Source organism: Lolium perenne, chromosome 7, assembly GCF_019359855.2.
Source record: "Lolium perenne isolate Kyuss_39 chromosome 7, Kyuss_2.0, whole genome shotgun sequence".
Classification (NCBI taxonomy): Eukaryota; Viridiplantae; Streptophyta; class Magnoliopsida; order Poales; family Poaceae; genus Lolium; species Lolium perenne.
The window spans coordinates 5163718-5184776 of record NC_067250.2 but is presented as its reverse complement, the minus strand read 5'-3'; the positions used below and the strand labels follow the sequence as shown (position 1 = coordinate 5184776).

The following is a 21059-nucleotide window of genomic DNA, read 5'->3' as shown; positions in this document are numbered from 1 at the left end:
ATCACTGTCCCAGATTCAATGGAGGCATGAACCCACTATCGAGCATAAATACTCCCTCTTGGAGTCACAAGTATCAACTTGGCCAGAGCCTCTACTAGCAACGGAGAGCATGCAAGATCATAAACAACACATATATGATAGATCAATAATCAACTTGACATAGTATTCCATATTCATCGGATCCCAACAAACACAACATGTAGCATTACAAATAGACTATCTTGATCATGATAGGCAGCTCACAAGATCTAAACATGATAGCACAAGAGGAGAAGACAACCATCTAGCTACTGCTATGGCCCCATAGTCCAAGGATGAACTACTCACACATCAGTCCGGAGGCGATCATGGTGATGTAGAGTCCTCCAGGTGATGATTCGCCTCTCCGGCAGGGTGCCGGAGGCGATCTCCTGAATCCCCCGAGATGGGATTGGCGGCGGCGGCGTCTCTGGAACTTTTCTCGTATCGTGGCTCTCGGTAATAGGGTTTTCGCGACGGAGAGAATATATAGGCGAAGGGGCAGAGTCGGGGGAGTCCCGAGGGGCCCACCCCCTAGGGCGGCGTGCCCCCTCCTTGGCCGCACCGCCAGGTGGTGTGGGGCCCCCTCGGCTCCCCTTTCTTTCCTATTCAGACTTCTGGAAGGCTCCGTGGAAAATAAGACCATGGGCTTTTGTTTCGTCCAATTCCGAGAATATTTCCTGTGTAGGATTTCTGAAACCAAAAACACCAGAAAACAGGAACTGGCGCTTCGGCATCTTGTTAATAGGTTAGTGCCGGAAAATGCATAATAATGATATAAAGTGTATATAAAACATGTGAGTATTGTCATAAAACTAGCATGGAACATAAGAAATTATAGATACGTTTGAGATGTATCAAGCATCCCCAAGCTTAGTTCCTACTCGCCCTCGAGTAGGTAAACGATAACAAGGATAATTTCTGAAGTGACATGCTACTATCATAATCTTGATCAATACTATTGTAAAGCATATGAGATGAATGAAGTGATTCAAAGCAATGGTAAAGACAATGACTAAACAACTGAATCATATAGCAAAGACTTTTCATGAATAGTACTTTCAAGACAAGCATCAATAAGTCTTGCATAAGAGTTAACTCATAAAGCAATAAACTCTTAATAGAAGGTTTTGAAGCAATACAAAGGAAGATATAAGTTTCAGCAGTTGCTTTCAACTTCAACATGTATATCTCATGGATAATTTTTCAACACAAAGTAGTATGATGAGTGCAAATAAGCAAGTATGTAGGAATCAATGCACACAGTTGACACAAGTGTTTGCTTCTAAGATGGAAAGGAGTAGGTAGACTGACTCAACATAAAGTAAAACAAAGGCCCTTCGCAGAGGGAAGCAGGGATTACTTATGTGCTAGAGCTTTTTATTTTGAAAACATGGAAACAATTTTGTCAACGGTAGTAATAATTCATAAGTGTTATGCATCAAACATCCTATAAGTTGCAAGCCTCATGCATCGAATACCAATAGTGCTCGCACCTTGTCCTAATTAGCTTGGATTTCCATGGATTATCATTGCATTACATATGTTTCAACCAAGTGTCACAAAGGGGTACCTCTATGCCGCCTGTACAAAGGTCCAAGGAGATAGATCGCATTTGATTTCTCGTTTTTTATAAATCTCAACTTGAGGACATCCATACCGGGAAAACATAGAAAACATATAATGGACTCCTCTTTAATGCTTAAACATTCAACAACAGATAATATTCTCATAAGAGATTGAGGATTAATGTCCAAACTGAAACTTCCACCATGATACATGGCTTTGGTTAGCGGCCCAATGTTCTTCTCTAACAATATGCATACTAAAACCATTTAATCATGATAAATCACCCTTACTTCAGACAAGACGAGCATGCATAGCAACTCACATGATATTCAACAAAAGTGTGATAGTTGATGGCGTCCCCAGAAACATGGTTTCCGCTCAACAAGCAACTTATAAGAAATAAGATACATAAGCTACATATTCTTACCACAATAGTTTTTAAGGCTATTTTCCCATGAGCTATATATTGCAAAGACAAGGAATGAAGTTTTAAAGGTAGCACGCAAGCAATTTACTTTGGAATGGCAGAGAAATACCACATAGTAGGTAGTTATGGTGGACACAAATGGCATAGGTTTTGGCTCAAGGTTTTGGATGCACGAGAAGCATTCCCTCTCAGTACAAGGATTTGGCTAGCAAGGTTGTTTGAAGCAAACACAAGTATGAACTGGTACAACAAAACTTACATAAGAACATATTGCAAGCATTATAAGACTCTACACTGTCTTCCTTGTTGTTCAAACACTTTTACCAGAAAATATCTAGACTTTTTAGAGAGACCAATCATGCAAACCAAATTTTCAACAAGCTCTACAGTAATTATCCACTAATAGGTTCAAACTACATGATGCCAGAGCTTAAACATGATCTATTTGAGAGCTCAAAACAATTGCCAAGTATTAAATTATTCAAGACCATATACCAATTACCACATGAAGCATTTTCTGTTTCCAACCAAATAGCAATGAACGAAGCGGTTTTCAACCTTCGCCATGAACATTAAAAGCTAAGAACACCAGTGTTCATATGAACAAGCGGAGCGTGTCTCTCTCCCACACAAGGAATGCTAGGATCCAATTTTATTCAAACAAAAACAAAAATAAAAACATACAGACGCTCCAAGTAAAGCACATAAGATGTGACGGAATAAAAATATAGTTTCACTAGAGGTGACCTGATAAGTTGTCGATGAAGAAGGGGATGCCTTGGGCATCCCCAAGCTTAGATGCCTGAGTCTTCTTGAAATATGCAGGGATGAACCACGGGGGCATCCCCAAGCTTAGACTTTTCACTCTTCTTGATCATATTATATCATCCTCCTTTCTTAACCCTTGAAAACTTCCTCCACACCAAACTCAAAACAAACTCATTAGAGGGTTAGTACATAATCAAAAATTCACATGTTCAGAGGTGACACAATCATTCCTAACACTTCTGGACATTACCCAAAGCTACTGAAAGTTAATGGAGCAAAGAAATCCATTCAAACACAGTAAAAAAGGCAATGTGAAATAAAAGGGAGAATCTGTCAAAACAGAACAGTCCGTAAAGACGATTTTTTTTGAGGCACTTAACATGCTCAGATGAAGAAGCTCAAATTGAATGAAAGTTGCGTACATATCTGAGGATTACTCATGATTTTTCGTAGATTTTTCTGAGTTTCCTACAGAGAGATCTACTCAAATTCGTGACAGCAAGAAATCTGTTTCTACGCAGTAATCCAAATCTAGTATCAACCTTACTATCAAAGACTTTACTTGGCACAACAATGCAAACAACTTCCAAGACACAAATATAAAACAAAAATTGCAGAAATAAAATAATGGGTTGTCTCCCATAAGCACTTTTCTTTAGGGATTTCTATTTTCGTGCCCTCGGTTCCTTAGTTGTGCTCAGTTTTCCCCAGCTCCTTAGTTTTTCCTCAGTTTTCCCCAAGACCTTGTCTGAAACCATCACAGATGCTGTAACGGCCGGTTGCCCGACGGTTGACCGTTATCTTCTGACTAGTGGGGCCACGTAGAGCCCGCAAAGACACGTCAGACCATCCATCTTTGTTTGACCGTAAGCATCGCTGTATCCCTGACCAAAACACGCACGAGTGGGGCTTCGGTATATCGAATGACAAGTGGGCCATGGCGCTGATACAAGGGGCAATACACGGGTAGGAATAGATTTTTAAACGGAGCTCCACAGCGATGGCACGGAGGAGGTGGCCTGCGGGGTGCCGAGATGAGATCGACGTCCACAAAGAACTGCATGAGGCGAGACCAGATGCATTAGATAGATATGAACTAGACGCGTTTAACCATGCAAAGAAGAGAAGAAATGGTCGACGACATCGACGACTACCTCAAAACTTTGATTGACAGTGTCCGACACGAACGCGAGCAATGTAGAGAAAACTAGTGTCTCTCCTTTCTGGCGTGTATAGATGGGTGCTAGAAGAGTGTGGTGGCGAAGGGAAAGACCTCGCGGTGTTCTGTGGCATCCAGCATAGCGGGGCGGCGTGGCCGTGCCCACATCGGCGTGGATGCATGTTCGGCATTGGCATCAGCATGTACGTTCGGCATTGGCCTCGGCGGTATCTCTGGTGTGTCAGTGATCGAATGAGGGGACGGGATTGAGGGTGCATCCCGACGGTGACCTAGCAGTGGCGGCGAGCATAGCCGTTCTGACCATGCCGATATCGGCATCGGCAAATTTTGGAGGCTGTGGTGCTCGAATCAAGGAGGGATTTGTTTCTTGTACGTCAAAAGTGATTTGAAACAAGTTTCGTGTTGAAGGTTAGGTAACAAAAGTTTGTAACTAAGCCCAAAATTATACTAGCGTCATGGTGAGGTTCTTTTTGATAGAGCTATACGGTTGGGCAGACTTTTTTGACACTTTTTAGATAGGGTTCCTTGTTGTTACACGTATGGCATCATGTATGGCAAATTTGGGGTCATTTGGAGATGTTCGAAAAAATCACTTTGCTTAAACGCATGCCGTTTCGTCTCACTGAAACCAGCTTTTCTAACAAGGTGATTTATTCTACCTTCTCTAAATGACCTCAAATTTCATACAGCTGATCTTCTATACATAGATAGATAGATTGTTTCGTTTTTATATTTTTCGAACTTTTTATTTCCCTTTATAATAACCAATTGATTTTCAGGTCAAAACCTCGAAAAACAGCATCATGTATGGCATCATTTTCGCCATAAATTTCAAATTTTGTGAAACTTTCCCTTTTAGAAATTCCTTGTTGTTATAGATATGGCTTAATGTATGCCAAATTTGGTTAGGTCTCACTGAAACCAGCTTTTGTAAGAAGTTAGGTTTTTTCGACCTTCTCAAAAGGGATTTTTTTCTACCTTCTCTAAATGACCTCAAAAATCATACAGACGATCTTCTATACAAAGATAGGTAGATTGTTTCGTTTTTACATTTTTTTGAACTTTTATTTCCCTTTATAATACCCATTTGTTTTCAGGTCAAAACCTCGAAAGTTAACATAACTAGATGGTGAACCCTTCCAAACTTCAAATACAGAGATAGATAGATTGGTTCGTTTATCATTTTTACCGTGAATAGTAATGGCTACAAGAAATCGGTGATGGTTTATCATTTTTTGCGTGAAAAGTAATGGATACAACAAATCGGTGATGGTTTATCATTTTTTTCGTGAAAATTAATGGCTACAACAAATCGGTGATGGTTTATCAGTTTTGCGTGAAAATTAATGGCTACAACAAATCGGTGATGGTTTATCATTTTTTCGTGAAAATTAATGGCTACAACAAATCGGTGATGGTTTATCATTTTTTGTGTGAAAATTAATGGCTACAACAAATCGGTGATGGTTTATCATTTTTTGCGTGAAAAGTAATGCCTAAAAGAGTTTATAATTTTTAGCGCGTGAAAATGAATACAGAAAACCGCCCTTTAGCATACTTAGAGAGTGGAAGGTAACCGCCGACAGAGAGAGAGAGGGGTTATCCTGCCCGTTAGATCATACGATCAATGGTCGGCGGGCATGATCCGCGTGACAGGGGCTAGACCAATCAGGGCAAAGTTGCACGTGTGAGAGAATTTGTGGAGGGAGAGGGCAAAACTGAGTAGTATGAAGAAACCAAGGGCACCTATGTAATAAACAGACTAAGGGATTCAAATATGAGATTTAAAAAATGGAAAATGCGTGTTTTGTACAGTAAAACCCATCTTGGCCTATCTCAAACTATTTGCAATACAAATATACATGAGTGTGAGAATTGTGGCCTCATTTAGACAAAGTATGTTTTGGGGAAAGCTGTTTTGGGAAGGGCTTATTGTGGAAAACCATGCACCTTCATAGCTACTAGGTGATTTGAGAAGGCCTTTGAGAAGTGGCAATTTGTGGTAAAACTTGATTTATCTATGACTTATCTATGTTTTGAGAACTGGCAATTTGTGGTAAAGACTCCATGAGTATGTGCCACTATTTTCGGAATTTTTTGCACATTAAATGACTCATTTAACTAGTTAATCCCATTTGTTGACTGTCAGTTGACCAGCTACTTGAGGGTAAAATTGAGCATATTGCACTAGCCAGTATTAGCACTCAAGGGGAAAACTGAGCACACAAAAAATGCTAATATAATACTCGAGGTTATACCTGAGTATATCTAAATTTCCAGGGTTAGACTCGATGATGCGTGTTGCGGTGCAGAAATGGAAGACGTGCAATTGTTGACGCGTAGACGCCGGTCGCGGTGCAGAAGTCGAAGACGTGCAATCGTGGACGCGTGTCGCATTGCAGAAGTCCAAGACGTGCAGACGTGCAGCGGTGGACGCGTAGGACGCGGGTCGCATTAACCACCCCTTGACTTTATAGACGCCTCCTCCCACTATCTCTGTCACTCTCACTCGCCTACGCAACGCCGCCTCTCTCACGTCCCATCATCTTCTCCAAAGCAAAAAACCCTCTCCCTCTCCCTCTCCTCTGCCGGCGAGATGGACAAGGAGAATGCCAATCCCATCGTCCAAAGCGCCGTCGGCTCCAAGCGCGACGCCTCCCTCTTCGACGCCGTCCCCTCAACGGACGTCGCCGCCTCCTCCGCCGGTGCATCGGAGGCTGCTGCCGCCGGTGGCGCTCAGATCCCGCCGGGATGGGACCTCTACGAGGAGGTGACGTACGTCCCGCCCCCGAACCCCTACGACACCTCCATGGGGGACCCATGGAACGAGGTAACTACGGTTTGCTTCCTTTTTTGTTCCCCATTCCTTTTTGAACCCTATTTTTGCTGGTGTAGATGGATCTGTGGATGGATGAGTATTGGGCTAATATTTGCGCTGATTTTATTCCATTTTGCTTTGATCCCTCCTTGATTTCGTTTAAGATTTGGGGTTCGGCCGTTCGGTTAATTTATGCAAGTAATAATGGGATCTCAATCAGTTAATTTATGCAAGTAATCATAGGATCTCAATCAGTTATTTTATGCACGAATCAAAAGATATCAACCGTTTAATTTTGCAAATAATCTGGAATGTGTTCAAGTTCAGATCTGGAATCTGTTTCTTTGCCTATGATGAATCAGTGGGCACAGATTTTTACAGGGAGGGTTCAGCGAACCATTTCTGTGTACAAATCTGTTGCGCATGAGCTTTGGTTCGCTTACACCGTCTCTGTAGACATATAATCGTGTCCACTCTGACTGAGGTTGCCTTTGTTTTTTCTAACTTTGTTATCATGCAAGTTAGTCATCGTTGCAACTCATTCACTAATAGTTCCCGTTTGATATGGATCAGCTGTCTGGCAGCGACGTCGGCAGCGACGACGAGCACCATGACATCAAGACTCGCCAGGTGCTGTGGAGGCTGCAGGTCGGCCAGTACGTCTCCTACTTCGCCAAGGGTGTCTACAGGTGCCCATTCTGCACTAGGAGGCTCGGTGGCACTGACTTCAACTGCATCCTCATGCATGCCGAGAACATCGGAACACCAACCCCAAGGTCGGCGCGTCGGTGAACCCCCACTCCTTCCGCGCCAAGCACATGGCGCTCGGCATGCACCTCCGCAACATCCAGCGGGTGGAGATCTCCGCCGGGCGCATGCCTCTACTCAAGCCCAAGGCTCCCAAGGGGAGCAACAAGTGGAGGCAGAGGCAGATGGGGTAGGCGGAGTCCTGGACGTGTGCTGCTGCTGCCTCCTCCATTTTGTTGTTGGGATCCCTTTGTTGTTAGCTAGGGATCCCTCGTTGTTATGTTGTTAGTATGATGGTGCTGTGAAGAACCTCGAACCCTACTATGTTTGGCTGCTGAATGCAGCTTATTATCTAGGGAGGGATCCCTATTATCTATCCCTATTCTACTGTATGACCTTGTGAATTTATCGTACATTCCCTGTAGATTTGCTTCTAGATTTAACTACATACATATGGACCAGATGGAGTACTAGATTGGGCTCCCTACTAGATTTGCTGCCATATTGGGGAAACAACGAGGGCCAAAAGGCTCAAATAATAATTGAAGAAAGACAGAAATGCAAGCTTCTCTAGATTTGATACTAATTAGGTGAAAAAAGCAGAGAGAAGGAGGCAGAAAAGGTACTCTTAAAAGGGAAAATGCCAATTTGGGCCGAGAGAGACAAAACCCAGCTCCTGCTCACGTGCAACCAAACGCTATCTCGTCCTGTCCCACGCGGTCCCTTTCTACCAGCCCCACGCGATGCGGGCCCACATGACGCGGCCCCACACGTCAGCACGGAACGGTCAACTAAACGGGAATCCTGCCGTCTGAGCTGCTTCTGCGCGTTTCAAACAAGGACTTGGGGAAAACTGAGGAAAAACTAAGGAGCTGGGGAAAACTGAGCACAACTAAGGACCCGAGGGCACGAAAATAGAAATCCCTTTTCTTTAACGCCTTTCAGCTAGGCGCAGAAAGTGTAAATCAAGTATTATCAAGAGATGAAGCATTAACATTATTACCAGGGGCTTTGCGCCTACCCTTCTTACTCTTTGATTTAGGGAATATATGACCGCATCTGGGTGTAGAGGTAAAATTTAGAGTGCCTTTCCCCACATCTATGATTGCTCCCAAGAGTTTCAGCAGGGATCTTCCAAGTGTGATTTGTCCTGTCCCTACACATTCAATAACGAGATAATCCGTTCTTCCAAAAATGGTTGTGAACACACCTTCAGCGATACCCTTAGGAATTATAACAGAGTTATCAGTAAGAGTTATTCCTTATCCTCCTTCAGTAAGTCCCCAAAGTGTCAAAGATTCATAAATACTTTTAGGCATAAGGCAAAACTCAGACATAATATCACAACGGGCATAAAAAGTTTCACCACAAATAGCAACTTTAATAGTAGGGTCCCACATTGAAGGTTCAAAGTTTACTGGGACATAATCAAAATGCTCACGAATCTTACTATACCCTTCTTTTAAACAAGATATATTTGTGTCGAGAGTGTTTAATCTATTATAAATACTAGCAAGAGATGGATCAAAATTATTAGCTGAGCTAGATGATGTAACCAATTTTTTTATGGCATTAAAAGCTGGATCCCCATCGCAATGAAGGAAATCTCCTCCAACTACAGAATCCAGGGCATATCTATAGCGAAGAATAAGCCCAAAATAAGAGTTACTAAGAAGCAGGCTTAGAGTCATTTTAGGTTCAGTTTTACCATAAGAATCAAATATTCTAGACCAAGCTCCCTTAAAACTCTCCTCATCCCCGTGTTTAAAGGTAAAGATCAATTCCTCAGGTGACAAAGTAACAGCTACAGGACTAGTCATGATAACAAAATAAAGTAAATGCAAGTAACTAATTTTTTGTGTTTTTGATATAAAGAAAGCAAACAAAACAGGAAATAAAGTAAAGTAAAGCAAGACAATAAACAAAGTAAAGAGATTGGATGTGGGAGACTCCCCTTGCAGCGTGTCTTGATCTCCCCGGCAACGGCGCCAGAAAAAGAGCTTGATAACGCGTGAAGCACACGTCCGTTGGGAACCCCAAGAGGAAGGTGTGATGCGTACAGCAGCAAGTTTTTCCTCAGTAAGAAACCAAGGTTATCGAACCAGTAGGAGATGAAGGCCACGTGAAGGTTGTTGGTGAAGGAGTGTACTGCGGCGCAACACCAGGGATTCCGGCGCCAACGTGGAACCTGCACAACACAATCAAAATACTTTGCCCCAACTTAACAGTGAGGTTGTCAATCTCACCGGCTTGCTGTAAACAAAGGATTAAACGTATGGTGTGGAGAATGATGTTTGTTTGCAAAGAACAGCAGAGAACAATGATTGCAGTAGATTGTATTCAGATGTAAAAGAATGGACCGGGGTCCACAGTTCACTAGTGGTGTCTCTCCAATAAGAAATAGCATGTTGGGTGAATAAATTACAGTTGGGCAATTGACAAATAGAGAGGGCATACAATGCACATACATATCATGATGACTACTATGAGATTTACTTAGGACATTACGACAAAGAACATAGAGCGCTATCCAGCATGCATCTATGCCTAAAAAGTCCACCTTCGGGTTAGCATCCGCACCCCTTCCAGTATTAAGTTATAAACAACAGACAATTGCATTAAGTACTATGCGTAATGTAAACAATACAAATATCCTTAGACAAAACATTTTTGTTTTATCCCTAGTGGCAACAGCACATCCATAACCTTAGAACTTTCTGTCACTGTCCCAGATTCAATGGAGGCATGAACCCACTATCGAGCATAAATACTCCCTCTTGGAGTCACAAGTATCAACTTGGCCAGAGCCTCTACTAGCAACAGAGAGCATGCAAGATCATAAACAACACATATATGATAGATCAATAATCAACTTGACATAGTATTCCATATTCATCGGATCCCAACAAACACAACATGTAGCATTACAAATAGACTATCTTGATCATAATAGGCAGCTCACAAGATCTAAACATGATAGCACAAGAGGAGAAGACAACCATCTAGCTACTGCTATGGCCCCATAGTCCAAGGATGAACTACTCACACATCAGTCCGGAGGCGATCATGGTGATGTAGAGTCCTCCAGGTGATGATTCGCCTCTCCGGCAGGGTGCCGGAGGCGATCTCCTGAATCCCCCGAGATGGGATTGGCGGCGGCGGCGTCTCTGGAACTTTTCTCGTATCGTGGCTCTCGGTAATAGGGTTTTCGCGACGGAGAGAATATATAGGCAAAGGGGCAGAGTCGGGGGAGTCCCGAGGGGCCCACCCCCTAGGGCGGCGCGCCCCCCTCCTTGGCCGCGCCGCCAGGTGGTGTGGGGCCCCCTCGGTCCCCTTTCTTTCCTATTCGGACTTCTGGAAGGCTCCGTGGAAAATAAGACCCTGGGCTTTTGTTTCGTCCAATTCCGAGAATATTTCCTGTGTAGGATTTCTGAAACCAAAAACAACAGAAAACAGGAACTGGCGCTTCGGCATCTTGTTAATAGGTTAGTGCCGGAAAATGCATAATAATGATATAAAGTGTATATAAAATATGTGAGTATTGTCATAAAACTAGCATGGAACATAAGAAATTATAGATACGTTTGAGACGTATCAGCGAGCCAGGGGGACTATGCGGCAGCGGCAGACCCTGGCAGCACTGGATCTTCTGCACATACAGATTCTGTGCAGTCTTCAGCAGACACATGATCCTCTGCGGATCAAAATGCTGCAGCTACGCGTATGACTACCAGGTTACAAAAAGGGATAAGTAATCCGAAGAAATTATTTCCTGGTATGATCAGATATGCTATGCTAACGTCTACAGGTGAACCTGAAAACTTAGATGATGCACTCAAAAGTGAAAAATGGAGGAAGGCAATGGGAGAAGAATATGAAGCCTTGATGAAAAACAAAACCTGGCATTTGGTACCACCAAGCAAAGGTAAAAATTTAATAGATTGCAAATGGGTCTATAGAATCAAGAAGAAAGCAGATGGTACTGTTGATAGGTACAAAGCTCGTCTAGTTGCCAAAGGTTTTAAGCAACGGTATGGTATTGAATATGAGGATACTTTCAGTCCTGTAGTTAAAGCTGCTACTATCCGTCTGGTTTTATCTATTGTTGTTACCAGGGGATAGAGCTTAAGACAGCTAGATGTTCAGAACGCGTTTTTGCATGGTGTTCTGAAAGAAGAGGTATATATGAGGCAACCACCAGGATTTGAGGACAAGAATGTACCTTCATATGTGTGCAAGCTTGATAAGGCGTTATATGGCTTGAAACAAGCCCCGAGAGCATGGTATTCACGATTGAGTTCTAAGCTTCTTGATCTTGGTTTTGTGTCATCCAAGTCTGATACATGACTGTTTATTTATAACAAGTCCGGTATAATCATCTATATGCTAGTTTATGTTGATGACATAATTGTCACTAGTTCCTCACAGAATGCAATTACAGCATTATTAAAGGAATTGAGCTCACATTTTGCTCTTAAGGATCTTGGAGACTTAAGCTTCTTTCTAGGGATAGAAGTGAAGAAAACTAAAGAAGGAATAGTTTTGACACAGCAAAAATATGCAACTGATTTGTTGGCTCGGGTTGGTATGAAAGGATGTAAGCCTTCACCGACTCCCCTTTCAACTACGGAAAAACTGTCTGCCTATGAAGGAGAACCTCTTGGATATGAGGATAGTACAAGGTATAGAAGTATTGTTGGAGGACTTCAATATTTAACACTTACCAGGACGGATATTGCTTTCTCTGTGAATAAGATTTGTCAGTATCTGCATGCACCTACTACTGTTCATTGGACAGCTGCAAAAAGGATTTTGAGATATATTCAGCATACCTCTAGTTGGTTTAGTCTTTAATAAAATGTCGTCTATGTTGGTAAGTGCCTTTTCTGATGCAGACTGGGCTGGATGTTTGGATGACAGACGATCAACATGAGGATTTGCAATATTTCTAGGGTCCAATCTGATCTCATGGTGTGCAAAGAAGCAACCAACAGTGTCCAGATCAAGTACAGAAGCTGAATATAAGGCATTAGCAAATGCAACTGCAGAAGTTATCTGGGTTCAGTCATTGCTTGGTGAGCTGGGTATTAAACAAAGAAAGATACCTTGTTTATGGTGTGATAATCTTGGAGCAACTTATTTGCCTGCTAATCCAGTGTTTCATGCTAGAACAAAACATATAGAAATAGACTATCATTTTGTCAGAGAAAGAGTTGCCAACAGACAGTTGCAGATCAGATTTGTTCATTCTGGAGATCAAGTTGCTGATGGATTTACAAAAGCATTGCCAACAAGAAGCTTAGAAGAGTTTAAACGTAATCTCACCTTAGTAAAGTTGTGATTAAGGGGGGCTGTTAGAATATGTGTCAGTGTACGTGTTATCATATGTAACCAACCCGAGTTATAAGGGTTTGGAGAGAGTCCTTATCTGTACCGGATCTGTTCAAGATCATTTGCTTGTACGCCACGCCAGGGGCGACTCCTGGCCCATATAAACACGTACACGTGCCCGAGACAAAGGGTAACGCTTCCAAACAAATCTACCAAACCTACATGGTTCAGTTGTACTCTTCCTGCCCCTGTATTATGTTCTGTGGCTAGATCATCATCAGCTTAATGGATGAGAAGTACCGCTGCTACATTTCGTTAGAAAAGTTGACATTCAGTGGAACTGTTTTGCATGATGTCTGGATGTAGAACTACTAGTGGTGTCCTGACTCCTGAGCAGTTTAATATTTTAAAAAATCAACAAAGAAGAGTGCAGAAGCTAGTGAAGCTTGGATTCCAAAAGATTTCTACACATGCAAATGGAACTTGAAGATCTCCGGTTAAGTGCTTGATATCCGATTTCACAATCACATTACAAACTTACTGCGGAACAAGTGCATACGGGATTCAAAAGTGGAAGCAGATTAATAAATTGTGTTTCCTCTTTGCTGCTGAAAGCCTTCAAGATTGGTTGGCCTGGTAGCTGCAACAATATTATTCTCTTAAAAGAGCTATTATTTTCAACTAGGCACTCAAGAAGAAAGGCTCTAGGAACAGCAAAAATGCGTTGGTGAACCTGCGGCCGCACCCACCCCAAATCCCACCCTTGACTCACCATCGAGAACCATTGGTTATTGGTACTAGCGATGCAGTTATGATGTTGTATTATACGAAAGTACTTGTATTGCAGCTGTATCAAATTATTTTATGAAATACAGGGACCCCACAACCTGATGTCATAGAGAAGGATCTGGTCCGCATTTACTCACCGCATAGGCAAGTTGGGCCGGTCACATCTCTCCTTCCCCATCCCCAATTCCTGTGGCGCCATGGCGGCCAGATCCACATTGTGCTGGTATGAAGTAAACTGAGCACGCGGTCTTCTTCTTCTTCCCCTCCGACGTCAACGGCCGTAGCTTCCATCCGACGCCACTATAGGGAAGTAGACCGCTCCGGCTTCCCCGTGCCGCGCCTAAGCTGCCTACTCCGTGCTTTCCTCGAAGAAATCTGTGGTCATCAAAAAAAAAATTCTATGGTGCTTTGGTTGATCTGACTGCTACACGAGCAACAAAAGTTTCTCTGTTCTCTCTCACCTCACTGGATATTTCGCTATTCATATCATATATAATGATCTTGCTTTGTTCGTGGTGGCAAAAATTGGTCTATGATGTTTGATTTGTTGAGATTGCACCTACGAAATTTTGTTTCTTCCCTCAAGTGTTCTGTTTCCGTCCAATTGTTACTGGATTCTGTTATTTCATGTTTTTACCACCGTCCTGTTCATGGATTTTGGATCTCCAAAAACTTGCTATGGTTCTTTGTACTTCATATAAGATTTTTTGATAATGTCAAAAATTAATTTGTAGTTCATATAAGGAATCCATCAATATCAATTACAAATTTCTGGATCATATCAAAAAAAAAGTTGTGGCATGAGATAGAAAGAGCAGAAATATAAAATTGAATTTCTCTACCAATTTTCCGGTTCTAATTGATTTATTGAATGATGCATGTCATATTAACTACCCAAGCCACGACTCTGTACCAAGCTGTAACAATGACGCCATCAGAGTCCCATTAAATGCGAAGCAGCTGATTATTCATAGTCTAGATGGACGTATTCTCAATTATTTCTGTTTTTCAGCTATATTAATGTTACCTTGTCCACGGATCACAAAGCAACTAATGAACGTGCAGATATGGGGTGGGGGCGTGGATGAGAGCCAAAAGTCCGGGTCACTAGGAACAGCTCCTTGATTTGCTTCTTATTCTGATCATCTGGTGCACCAAAACCATGGCACCCTTGGTAGATACAATGTGATATTCGGGCCAAATTCATGCACACCTTGAAGAAAGGTGGAGGACATTGGTGGTTGCTGAATGCATCTTCGTTCATCGACTTCCAAGCATATATCTATCCCAAGATCTTGCATGGCTTTACGAGATTCTTGCTCATCGCAAGTATTTTCCGACATGTGGATAGCTATGGAGGATGGTGCATCCCCTCTCTCCAACTCAGCCTGCAATTTTTATCATAAGGTACATATGAAAACAAGATGGATTAAAAAAACGGTTTTGCTATGTCTCAGTCAACTGAGAATTCAGTCACCCACAAAAATGAACTTGAGTTGCACTTTTCTGTCAAAAAAGTACAATTACACTTTTCTACTTGAAAAGTGCAACTGATCCGAGTTGCACATTTTTTTGAACCGCAGTTACACTTTTCGGAGGTGACTGAGATCGACTTAAGAAAATCTCAGTCAACTGAGACATTGGCACACCCTTAAAAAATATTGGGCAAGCTGGGCTTCAATAAAATTGATTCAAAATTCACGGATAACTAGAGATCCTTATACATACAGAGTTTGTTGCCGAGTCATTGCATAGACGGAAAATTAACGACGCTGACCGAACTGATGTTGGGTAGCTTCCTATTTGATCAAGAGACTTTGAGGTGAGTTCCATGTTGAGCATTGGAAACGCGTGCAGGAGCAGAACTGGCCCTGAGGACGAAACCCATCCATTATCCAAGTACTCGTTCAGGGTTGGTATGTGGTTTCCATAGTACGTACCATTTTGCTTCCGCCAAGAATGCCTTGGACAAGTCGTGCCACTACAGTTAAAATAACTAATTGGTTAACTGATCTATCGTATTGTGTAAACTGATGTGTTTAACTACACAAATTCAATAATTTATGATAAATATACGAGCGAACTTAAATCCCCTTACCGCTTTCTGAAGGAGAAAACACACATTGCAACCATGTGTTTTCAGAGCATGGTCAGCCACCTCATTGGAAGTGTTGTAGATAGCGGAGTAAAGTGCTTGCATGTATTCTGGGAGCATTTTACAAGGACTCTCTTCCCACCTGATGGATCAACAAATTACCGTCTGTATTTTACTACCTCCGTTTTAAGGAATAAGGCGCACGCGTATTCCAAGACGAACTTTGACCATAAAAGTTGAGCAACAAAATTTTGATTATATTATATGTATATAGTATCGTTGAATTCGTATTGAAAATCACGTTTTAATGATGTTAATTTCATACAAACAATTTTTATCTATTTAAAGTAATTCTTGGTCAAACAAAAAGCTCGTAAAACGAGGGCGCCTTATTCCTTAAAATGGAGGTAGTAGTGTACACAATAAACTATACATATTTTTACGTGCATGTGACATATACGTAGTATTGATAATTAACCTTTCGAGGTCTAGTGAGGTGGTTTCGAGGTTGATTTTTTGTATTGCTTCTTGTAAGGTTTGCGAATAATCTAATAAAAAGTCATGTGCATCCTTTAGATGCAGAAGCAGGGGCGATTTTTTCCCCTTTTCGGAGAAAAAAAAGACAATTAACCTTTCCATGGCATCAGTGAAGAGGACGAGCTCATCTAGAGTTCCATAAACATCATAGACATCATCCAGGTGGAGTATTAGATTCATGACTTTAGCAAGTGATTCCCGACATGCCCCATGCTTTGGTTCCCGGAAAATGCCAGTTGCATATACATGATGATAAGGCTGGTGCCAATGCATCACCCCACTATAGCCTCGCCACGTCAGCTTTTCCCTCACTCTCACCCCACTCTCACCTCACTCTCACCCCACGGTGCCAGTGCACGGGCTATAGTGCCAGCTCTCACTTCTCTCTCCTCCCTACCGCCTCCCTACCGCCCCCACTAGCACCGCTATCGCCTCCCTGTCGCCCCGCTCTCGCCTCCAACGCGGGCTATAGGCGGGCGGTACCGCGCCCTAACGCCGGGCGCCCGCGCCACCGCCCGACGCTACCGTCTCGCCCCGCTCTCGCCTCGCTATCGCCCCGTCGCGGGCGGTAGCGCCCCTCCTAGCGCCCGCGTTGGCACCAGCCTAAGTAAATTACGTGCGATGGTCTTATATTCTCTCAATTATGAATGAAACAAAAAGGAAAAAATGAATAAATCAAATGTTCTTGTTGTTTTCGTTTAATTGACTACCTGGGGAGACTGAAAAAACCTTCTCTCTGAGCAATCTGAACCTCAAGGCCGCAAAAGAGAGATCTTTCTTAGCGTGATGAGGGTTTTTGTGGATGGAGCTGAGGATGTCGTAGATTTCTTGCTCAAAGTGGTAGGCAATGCCGAGTCGTTGCACCATGTCAATGAACTTAAGCTTACAAGAAGATTGGTCGTGTTTGCTCATCATCATACTCTTCATGAGGTTATCAAAGCTTGATGAGACGACCTGTGGCACAATTTCACTTTGGGACAAAAGACAAAACAAATTGCATTGTTTTCTTTTTGAAGTTCTTATTGATTTTCAAGCATACCTTTGCAATTTGTAAAAGCTCACCACTAACACCCCCCCCCCCCCCGCAAACTCATGGTGGATTAACAACACTGAGTTTGGAGAGAAAGAAACCATGATGTGCTCTGGTCTGAGCCTTCGTGAAGAAATCAACAAGCTGTACCTCAGAAGGCACATAATGAGGGGCCACAGCCTGTTCCTGCACAGCATGACGCACGTAGAAGGCATCAACAAACCATGATGTGCTCTGGTCTGAGCATTCGTGAAGAAATCAGCAAGCTGTACCTCAGAAGGCACATAATGAGGGGCCACAGCCTGTTCCTGCACAGCATGACGCACGTAGAAGGCATCAACACCTATGTGTTTGGTGAGCTCGTGCTTCACCGGGTCACGCGCAATGCTGATGGCACCAGTACTGTCCGATAAGAGAGGAGTCGGAGCATCAGCAGAGACACCAAAATCTGCAAGTAACCAGCGTAACCAAGTCACCTCAGCCGTCAAGAGAGCCATCGCTCGCAACTCAGCCTCAACACTCGAACGAGAGACTGTAACCTGCTTCTTGGTCTTCCAAGCAAGGAGAGAGCCACCAAGAAAGACACAGTAGGCATAAAGAGACTTGCGATCCTCTGGATCACTAGCCCAGGTAGCATCTGAGTAGGTCTGGAGCTGGAGCGAGGAAATAAAAGCCGACGGGAGATAGTGCCACGAAGATAGCGAAGGACACGAAGAAGATGACTATAGTGGACACTAGTGGGAGCCGCCATGAACTGACTCAGAATGTGGACTGGGTAGGAGATGTCAGGACGTGTGACAGCAAGGTAGACAAGACTCCCAACCAAGTGACGATAGCGAGTCGGGTCCGGAAGAGGATCACCATCAGTGCAACGGAGGCGGACATTGAGCTCCATAGGAGTCTCGATAATGTGCTCATCAGCAAAAGCGGCACGAGTGAGAAGGTCCTAAATATATTTCTCCTGGGAGATATAGAAGCCATCGGAGGTAGAGGAAACCTCAAGCCCAAGAAAGTAGCGGAGATGACCAAGATCTGTCATGAGAAACTGATCGCGCAGACGGGCCTTGACAAAGGCAATGTACTCAGGGTCGTCGCCTGTGATGATCATGTCATCAACATAAAGAAGAAGCAGAGTCCAACCACAAAAGGATGTGTGGACAAAGAGCGCAGGGTCAGGGCATCTCCAGCGGCGCGGACGCTAAAATGACCATTTTTGTCCGCGCGTCCGTTTGCGTCTGGGGTCTGCTCCAGCGGGGCGACACATTATTTTTTTTTCCTTTTTTCCCTCCTCTCCATTAATTAAACATAGTTTCAAATATTACATTTTGAAACATGATTTTACACAAACTAACACATAGTTTGGAACATGGTTTACACAAACTAACACATAGTTTGAACCATGGACGACACAAATATTTTTTTTAAAAAAAGAAGCCAGTTGTGTTGATTTCCGTATGTTCGCTGCCAAGAAAAAACATTCGAGGGCACACCCAATCACCGAAACTGGAAAATCCAGCGGGAGGATATGGTGCCCTTGTTGGTTCTACCGATGAGGCGAACATCCAGAAACCTCGACTACTGGCTTCATCTAGCCCGTAGCCAGATTCGCTGCAAAGAAAGAACACTCGACGTTCTAACTATCGGTGTCGGAGCTGGAGTCGTCGGTGTGGTAGTGCCTGCGGCAGGCCATGTCGTCGAACACCTTGACGATCATCTCGCCGTCCCCCTCATAGAGGAAGGTGAGCTGGCAGCCAGGCTCGAGGTCGAGGTCATGGGCGAACTTGTCCCACCCCGTGTGCAGGTACATCTTGCCTTGCCCGTCGAACAGGACCTCCACGGTCCAGCGGTAGAAGTTGCAGCTGGCCTCCCGTAGCTGCAACTGCGCCGGCTCGACGCCATCGACGAACTCGGCGAACTTGTCCGGTAGCTGCTTGATGGCGAGTGGGTCATCGTTGATGCAGAGGAGGAACTCGAAGCAGCGCTCCTCCTGCGAGGACGAGGAGGGCGCAGGTGACGGCGAGCGTGGGGCCGTAGCTGCTCCACCACGGCGGCCCCTGCCCTGACCACGGGGGCGCCCAGGGCCGCGGCCTCGACCGCCTCGCCGGACATGGACTTCCTCGCGGGCTTGGCTGCGTTGCAGGAACACCTAGACGGCTCTACGGTCGAGCTTTGTGGCGGCTAGGATTTCTTTTGGAGGAGTAGATGAGGAAGAAGAAGGCGCGCCCCTTTATATAGGCCGGCGGCATGCGGTGGCCGCGGGACGCATGGCGTCGCCATTAACGTGGTTGGCGGAGGTGGGCGGCCGCTCGGCAGCCGAGGCATCGTCGCCATTAACGTGGCGCAAAGTGCCGAAGCGACGCAGCGGCACAGTCGCTGGCGCGTTTGAGAAGATGCATCGACGCAGGGTCGCTGCCAGGCGGGCCCGACGAAACGTCCGCCAGACGCGAGCGGACGTTTCCGGACGTCCGCAGAGACGCATCCGAGGCGCATATTTGGGCCAGGTTTGCGTCTCCGCGGACGACCCGATCACTTTGCGTCGCCCCGCTGGAAGTGGTGCCAGACGCATTTCCGGTCACGGCGGACGAAAACGGTCGCTGAGCGACCGTTTGCGTCGCGCCGCTGGAAATGCCCTCATGTGCGCTAGGGACGAAACCAGTAGCGGTGACCACAGAGGCAAAACGCTGAAACCAGGCGCTTGCTTAAGGCCATAGAGAGAGCGCCGGAGACGACAGACCATACCATTGGGAACAGAGTAGCCAGGAGGTGGCTGCATGTATACCTCCTCAGTCAACTCACCATTAAGAAAAGCATTCTGCACATCAAGCTGACTGGCAGACCAGTGACGAACAGAAGCAACGACAAGAAGAGTACGAACAATGGTCATGTGAGCCACTGGAGCAAAGGTCTCGTCATAGTCACAGCCATGCTCCTGCTGAAAGCCGCAAGCGACAAGTCGAGCCTTGTAGCGCGCAAGAGAACCATCGGAGCGAGTCTTGATTTTGTAGACCCACTTGCAAGTGATGGGACGAACAGAGGAAGGAGGAGTGACAACATCCCAAGTGCCAATACGCTCAAGAGCAGCAATCTCCTGAGCCATCGCTAGCTGCCATTCGGGATGAGCAAGGGCATCCCGATAAGAGGTCGGCTCAATGGCAGCATAAAGACCGTAGTGAGTGGGAGAATAGCGATCAGGAGGAGGACGAGGACGAGCACAAAGATGATGAGTCGGCTCGGACTGAGAGGGCATCGCATCAGAGGTAGAGGGCATGTTAGGAGAAGCAACATCATCCTCACGGGGACGACAGGAGTAGTGAAAAGGATAGGGAGGGACGACCGTAGTCGAGGAAGGTGACATGGGAGAGGAAGGTGTGGAGGGTGGGGACGGTGGTGAGGGAGGAGAGGGAGGTCTGGCGGGTGGAGGAGGAGAAGGTGGTGAGATACTCTGCGGAGCAGGGACGGGAGGCACAGGAGGAGGTGAGTCAGTGAACATGAGAAAAGAGATATCATCCACCGAGAAGGAAGAGGAGGAGGGACGCAGGTAGAAAGGACGGGACTCATCAAAAGTGACATCCCGAGATATGCGCATCCGACGACCAATAGAATCCCAACACTTATATCCTTTGTGCTCAGGGCTGTAGCCAAGAAAGACACACTCAACAGATTGAGCACTCAGCTTGGTGCGTTCGCGTGGAGTAAGAAGTACATAGCACACACAACCAAAAAGACGAAGGGTCGAGTAATCAGGAGTGT

At 44.6% G+C, this 21059-nt stretch overlaps 1 pseudogene; it reads right to left on the bottom strand.

The window, feature by feature from the left end:
• Positions 1-14686: 14686 nt before the first annotated feature.
• On the bottom strand, positions 14687-20406 carry LOC139833492 (tricyclene synthase TPS4, chloroplastic-like; annotated as a pseudogene).
• Between the last annotated feature and the right edge of the window lie 653 nt (positions 20407-21059).